The sequence below is a fragment of the Palaemon carinicauda genome, chromosome 34, assembly GCF_036898095.1.
Source record: "Palaemon carinicauda isolate YSFRI2023 chromosome 34, ASM3689809v2, whole genome shotgun sequence".
Classification (NCBI taxonomy): Eukaryota; Metazoa; Arthropoda; class Malacostraca; order Decapoda; family Palaemonidae; genus Palaemon; species Palaemon carinicauda.
In genome coordinates, this window is record NC_090758.1 from 66,441,323 (window position 1) to 66,448,812 (window position 7,490).

Here is a 7,490-nt window from a genome sequence, read left to right on the forward strand (position 1 = left end):
ACTGTGTAAAAGTATAGAGTAAAGGTGAAGATAAAAAGCTTTATAGAATCAGTAAAACACACATACAGGTACGCAATTGTCCGAGGAGGCAATTGTCCGAGGACGCAATTGTCCGAGGACGCAATTGTCCGGGGACGCAATTATCCGGGACACAACTGTCCATGACGCCTCCGGTAGGCTAAGGCTCATGTAACAAAGATTAATCCTATTAATCACTCAAAAATTTACCAAGAGCCTACAGTTATACATAAAAGACATGGTACTCAACTTATCAGAGGCCGACGAAGATGGAGAAGCCATGAAAAGCAGAATAAATCCAAGATTTGCGAGAAACACAGGAAAAAACACCGAGTTGTTAAGCCACGCAAAAAGGAATACAGATGGCGCCAGGATTGACGCCAGGCACGCTTACGAAACGGGAGGGAAGGAGCCTTGGGAGCGGCTCCCCCTTTTTCTTTCCCGAATTCGTTTCTTGCCAATTGCCCCCTGCGAGACGAAATCTCTGTTCGGGGTGCAGATTGCCATGTGGCGTGTCAAGAATACGTCCTCTGATATGTCGCGATATCCTTTTCAGGAGGAATATTCGCTCCAGGAGTTAGAATTTTTGTACCTTAAGGTAAATTCTCTGGGAATATCGCCGTAGTTGTAATATACCCTTGGAAGCTACCCTATAGGAACTTCCATCAGGACGACATGGCCATCTCACCCAAAAATAGATTTTTCGCTTCGCTCAGAATCCGTTATATATATATAACGGATTTTGAGCGAAGCGAAAAATCTATTTCTGGGTAAGATGGCCATGTCGTCCTGATGGAAGTCCCTTAAAGGCAGCTTCCTAGGGTATATTACAACTACGGCGATATTCCCAGAGAATTTACCTTAAGGTACCCAGATTTCTAACTCCTGGAGCGAGTATCCCTAAAAAAGACCTTAGGGATATCGTAAATATCAGTGGACGTATTCTTGACACGCCTCATAGCAATCTATACCCCGAATAGAGTTAACACTTCGTAGGGGTCAAATGGCAAGAAACGAAAACGATAAGAAAGGGGAGAGCCGTTCGTAAGGCCCTCTCTTCTCCCGTTTCGTAAGCGTGCCCTGCGCCGATTCTGGCGCCATCTGCATTCCTTGTAGCGAAACACAAGGTGCTACCGATACTGTATGTAGGGAGGGGTCCTACTGCCCTTTCATTGAAAGGGAAGGGCGGGTCCATCAGGACGACATGACCATCTTACCCAAAAATAGATTTTTCGCTTCGCTCAAAATCCGTTTTTTGGGCTCATGCCATGTCGTCCTGATGGAAGTATACCAGAGCATTACTGTATCTGTGGATTCTCAAAATGTGCCGTACTCCTCAGAAGTATTTCCCCCAGTCGACGCGACCTAGAGACCTAAGATGTTACCGTCATACATCTTTTCAACTAATCATAAACCATGATAGAGCTTCCTGCCCCCAACAGGGAAGAGTCTTACTAGACTCTGGGAAAGTCTCGAAGAGTACATATATCTAAGTATGAACCCCAGGCAAGCGAGTATAGTGGTCTCACCCCATACTGGGTAAAGCGAAGTTCGAAAAGAATCACTGTGTCAATATGAAATATCGACCAGTCCTCCGCTCAAAACACATATTGGACAAAGGTTTATATCCGCTTAGGAGGAAACTCGTAAATCCGCCACCATCCCTTTATGGGATGGAGTCCTCCAGCTAAGGGAAAGCATAAACCAATGCAATATTAGCTTGCATAAGGGAACATTCTATTAGAATTATCCCCGGGTAAATATACATAGAATGAATGCTCACAGGTGAAGGAGACGCAAGGTTCTCAAGAACCAGTTTATTGACAGACAATAAACAAACAGGTTAACCACCCTCATATATATATATATATATATATCTATATATAAGAGGAGGATAACTAAAACTTTAAGCATAAGTATGATAGTAAACAGAAACTTGTTTTTTCTGAAAGAAAAAACATTGGAGCCACTTTTAAGATACCAAAGTATCAAAGTCAAAAGTCTGTTTTACTAATCAGTCACATTAGCGTTAGAAACGCTCGGCACGCATGTTTGCACTTATGCTGGGTTCACCTTTGAAAATGGAACAGTCAACGTGGGTCACCCAGTACCCTCACATAGTTTGTAGTACAACATGTGACTACATACTCACCCTGGAATTAATTGTCCCAATTAAGCTACTGTTCCTCGCAGAGTTAAACAGCAGGGTTAACGACGCAACCCACTGCTACCACAGAACCTCTTAGTTGCTGCACTTGCTTCGCATAGTGACGAAAGAACACTCTGGAAGACTTCCAGCCAGTGTACGAACGAAGATGTCCAAAATCCCTACAACTAAAGAAGTTTAAGGATGAAGCAACTTTCCTCGGATCGTGACCTGTGGGTGAACAGTTAGGATCCGCTCTGCGAATAAGATATGTGATTTTCGCCCTGAGTTGATTCAGTAATAAATTTTGAGCCTGACGTTTCTCCCCTGGCCAGATGGCCACCCTTGAAGTCTGAAGTTCCACGAAGATAGACCTTTAGGCATTCTACTGGACATAGAGATGCATCTTCTTTCAGAGGGCATATTCTTCAGGGACCCCACCTGATGGTGGGTAACTCGTTCTTGGTGAGAAACGTAGGATCCGGAAATAGGTTCAGTTCACCCATCCAGGAACTGAACACGACCTTCCTCTCTCGAGAGGGGTATGATCTCAATAACCCTGGCTCCGGACGCGAGTGCAAAAAGGAGGATAACTTATGGGTCAAATCCTTTAACGCACACTCCTTATTGTTCAACAGCGAAGCAAAATGAAGAACTTTTCTAAAGACCATGAATTGGGCTTTGGAGGTGCTAAAGGTCTGAGCCTAGCGCAGGCTTTCGGAACTTTTATAAAAGATCTCGTTAGCGAGGTCGACCTGGAAGGCATATAGAATGGGTCTTGTCAAAGCAGGCCTACATGATAAAATCGTGTTAGTTACCGATCCATAACCATGGAGATGGATGAAGAAAGATAAGCAGAAGTCCGTCGTGATCTCCTGCAGAATCTTCGTCTGACAAGGGCTACCCATTCTCTCCAAGATGACTCATATTGCCTTATTAAAGGTTTGCACTTATAATCCTCTAGGAAGTCCATGCTGGCTTTCGAAATCCCGAAACACTTTCTCACCTGTTAAGGAAAGAAAAACATGAGCTGCTGGGTCCGGGTTTTCTGTAATGAAGCACAGATAATTGACTTCTGGACTCACTGGGTCAGAACTGGATCTGGTAGCGGTCGAAACTCCAATCGTAGTTCCAATGCCAGAGGGAACCACACACTGTTCGGCCACTTGTGGGCCACTACTGCCGCTACTCCCTTAAATGATCTGAGTTTGTTGAGGACCCTCAACAGAAGGTTGTAAGGAGGGAACAGATAAATCCTGAACCATCTGTTCCAGTCGAGGGACATCGCGTCCACTGCTTCCGCCAAGGGGTCCTCGTACGGGGACACATACAGGGGCAACTTCTTGTTGTCTTTCGTCGCAAAGAGGTCTAGCCGCAGTTCTGGGACTTGACTCAGAATGAAGGAGAATGGTCCTGCGTCTAGGGACCATTCCGACTCTATCGGTGTGAACCTGGATAGAGCGTCCGCTGTCACATTGCGGACTCCTTAAAGGTGAACTGCTGACAGGTACCATTTCTTCTTCCCCCAAATCGGAAGATGGCCAACATCACCTGGTTGAGAGGTGGTGACCTTGATCCTTGTCGATTCAAGCATCTCACAACTCCCCCGCTGTCCAGCACCAACCTAATGTGGATCGAGCGATGCGGGGAGACTTTCTTTAAGGAAAGAAGGACTGTCATAGTCTCTCGAAAATGACTGTGAGAGGTCTTGAATAGACTGGACCAAGACCCTTGGGCCTTTTTCTGATGAGAGTGAACTCCCCATCCCTCCTTCGAGGCGTCTGAGTGACTCGTCACCAACGGGGGAGGTGGATGAAGAAGAACCGACTTCCTAAGGAGTCTGGCTTGGGACCAAGACCTGAGAAGAGTATTTCGACGAAGCGGAACTGGTCTTCTCAGATCTCTTCGCGCATCTGATGCATAACTACTCCAATCTCCGGTTGCATCCTTTAGCTGTGCCCTTAGCACCGGGTCTGTCACCGAAGTAAACTGGAGAGACCCCAGTACCCTCTCCAGTTCGCATCTGATATCCATACGGAATCTAGAAGTCTCTTGACAGAACCAGCTATCTCCTTTCTTTTCTCCGCCATGACGGAGAAAACGGTGTGACATTAGGTCCCAGTGGATTCACACCCACCGGAACTTAGAGATGGAGGAAGTTGAGACTTTTCCTGTTGATCTTGAAGCCTAGATAATCTAGGAAATGGATCACATACAGGGAAGCTTGCAAGCATTCTGTCCTGGGTGCTGCCCACACCAGCCAAAAATCCAGGTAGGCTACTACCTGAATTCCCTTTAGGCGTAATTGACTGAGAACTACGTTCGCAAGCATCGTGAAAATCCTTGGGGCTATTTTAAGCCCGAGAGGCATGGCTTTGAAGACGTATAGTCTTCGTTGTAGCCTTAACCTTAGGTAGGAGGGGAATCGACACTAGATTGGAACGTGCCGATAGGCATCTGACAAAACTATGGAGGCGGTAAATGCCCTCTTGGGCAGTAAGGTCCTTATGTGTTGTATTGTTAGCATCTTGAACCTGTAGTTCGCTATGAACTTGTTAAGTGGCGCAAGTCCAGAATGACTCCGAGTTTTCCGAGTCTTTCTTGGGAACACAAAACAGCCTCCCTTGGAATTAGATGGACTTTACCCTTCGGATCACTTTTCCTCTAACAGTTCATGAATGAACTCCTCCAAAACGGGGGTGGAGTATCGGAAAAACGCCGAGGGTATGGGGATGGAGTGCTGTACCAGCTCCAGCCCAGTCCCTTCTTGAGTAGGCTGTGGACCCAGGGATCGAAGGTCCACCGATCCCAAAAGCGTTGGAGACTCCCTTCTACCAATATCATCTCGCTCGGACTGTTGTCCTGAGGTCTTGCCTCTCTGACCGCGACCACCCCGTGAAACCCCTTCTCCTTGAGGGGCGCCTAGACGAACTTCTGGCTGCTCCTCTAGGCCTGTTCAACAGGCAGTTGACTGACCTTCGAACGATGGGTTGAATGCCGGAGACTGTGTCGACACGAATTTGGGAACCCACTGAAGTGTGGTCGGGGTTTTTGCCACCATCTGGGGCACTGAGGGCATCAGCAAATGCCGTTGCTGCTGTTGTCTACTTGACTTAGCTGGCCGAGAAAGTATCCTAATCCTTTTAGTCTTCCTCCAAGGTTGGGGACCCCATCCAGGGAAGAATTTCTCTTGGTAGACAGGCCCCACTCCTGGAGAAGATTTCTATCGTCCGTGGCGGCCCTATCAACCTTTTTGACCGATTCACTAGGGAAAAAGTCTTTGTCCCAACTGTTGGAGGAGATTAGTTTCCTTGGCTCGTGCCTCATCGTAGCCCGGGCGAACACGAATTCCCTACATGTTCTCTTCGCCCTGACGGAGCTGTAGAGATCCTTCGTCACAGTGGCCAGATGAGTCTTGATCACAACCATGAACGTTTCATGGACCTTGGGATCACTTGTCGTCGTCTCAAAAGTGGACTGAAGAGACAAAGAGGCAGCCAGTCTTTCTTTTGTCTCGAGTTCTCTCCGCAAAAGAAAAGGAAGAGAGGATCTCGCCGAACCGGCATCCGGCAAAATCCGCCTCCCACATCTGGACTGAGAAGGTAAGATGGACGTCCTTCCAGTCCTTGTTTTGCTTACTAAATCTTCCTTTCTAAAGGCCAGCAACAAGGGTTTACACTCCACCAGGGAGGGGAAAGGCTTGCCAGCCTCGACTGTTTTCAAAACCGCCGCAAACCCTTTCAGCGAAAAAGGGGAAAGGCTGTGGCAGGAGAGGACACAAAGGAAGGGAGCCTCTTACTCAAATACAGCTACCTTTGAGTTCATGAAGCCCCTCTCTTTCATCGAAGAAGAAAGCAAGGCATGAGCCTAGCATGGTCTATCACTACGACCTCCTTCGGCTCTGTCTCTTCCTTTGAAGCTGGTACCTCCTTCAACCGGACATAGCAGTCCAGATATGCCCCTGCAGTTACAATGCAGCTGCCTTCCCATTCTTCTCCCTCTGCCTTTGTTGGATCAAGCCAACAATGGAGGAAGGGCCTGCTCTACTGCGAGAGCAGATAATGTTGAGGGAGCAGGTTCAAGGACCTGAACCGGAGCAGCCGACCTCTCTCGGCCTCTTCCGCTACCTTGTCCGGAGCTCGAACTTCATCCTGGCCTTCTGCCAGGAGGTCTTCCTCCAGACGTTCGGACACGTCTGGCATCCTGTCGTCCAACTGGATGCTAAGCAAGGCGACCGCGACTTCAGCATCCACGGGATCTGAATTAAGAGGACCTCCTCTTGAGGTTGGGGAATCACTGTAACAGTTGATGCCCTAGGAAAAGAAAGCCCTCATCTTCTCATTTGGAGGATAAGGTCCAGAGGTGATCTTCTGAAAGCCCCTCACCCAGGTACGAAGCTTCTCCCTAGCTATATCCCTTGAATCCACCGTTGTAGGGGAGACAAAAACGGATTTTGAGCGAAGCGAAAAGAAAAAGCCTCAATAGATAGGTTAGTGCATATGAAACATACCTGGGGGACCCAATACCGGAGAACATCCGTGGAGACAGCGCATGCCACATGCCTCCTTCAGAACCATGTCCGCAGAAGCCCTACTGCGGACGTTGCAGAAATACATCCGCACTACGGATGGTCCTCCTGTAAAGAGAAGAAATTTCCATGAGTATCAAGTGAACTACGTATCACTGGATATGCACAGTAGCATAACAAAACGGAAAGGAAAGGAAAGACACATCCTTGTATTTCCCGCACACCCAATTGTTGTAGCCTTCCAAATAATAAAATCGTATAGTTAATCTTTGCCAGATTAACCAATGGAAAATTTCCAAAGGAAGAAGGTGTAGCCCCCCCTAAGGAATGATTTTAAAATACCGGATAGTAGACAAGAAAGAACTCACTTTCTTATCTGTAAGGCCAACAGCAACGGGTCGTGCAAGACCACAAAGAATAAGGAAAAGACACATACTTGTGAATCCCCCACAATCACCTGTGGAAGCCCACCAGCCATTAAAATCAAATGGTTAGTCTTTGCTAGAATAACCAAAGATCATATTTCCCGAGGGAAATTAGGTGTAGCTCACACCTAAGGTAAGATTTTACCATTCTGGCTAAAGATGAAAAGAATTCTCTTTTCATCCCTGTAAGGCAACACCAAGTGATTGCACCAGGCAACACAAGTAAGTTAGAAAGACAGTGTTGTAACCTACTATATCATGTTCTCCCCTGGTAGAAGACACTAAACAGGGAAGAACTGATACAGTACATGAGGGTGGTGTGCCGGCCGGCTCTTGCCGGTCAGCACCCCCACCCCCTTTTCCAAAGGTAGGT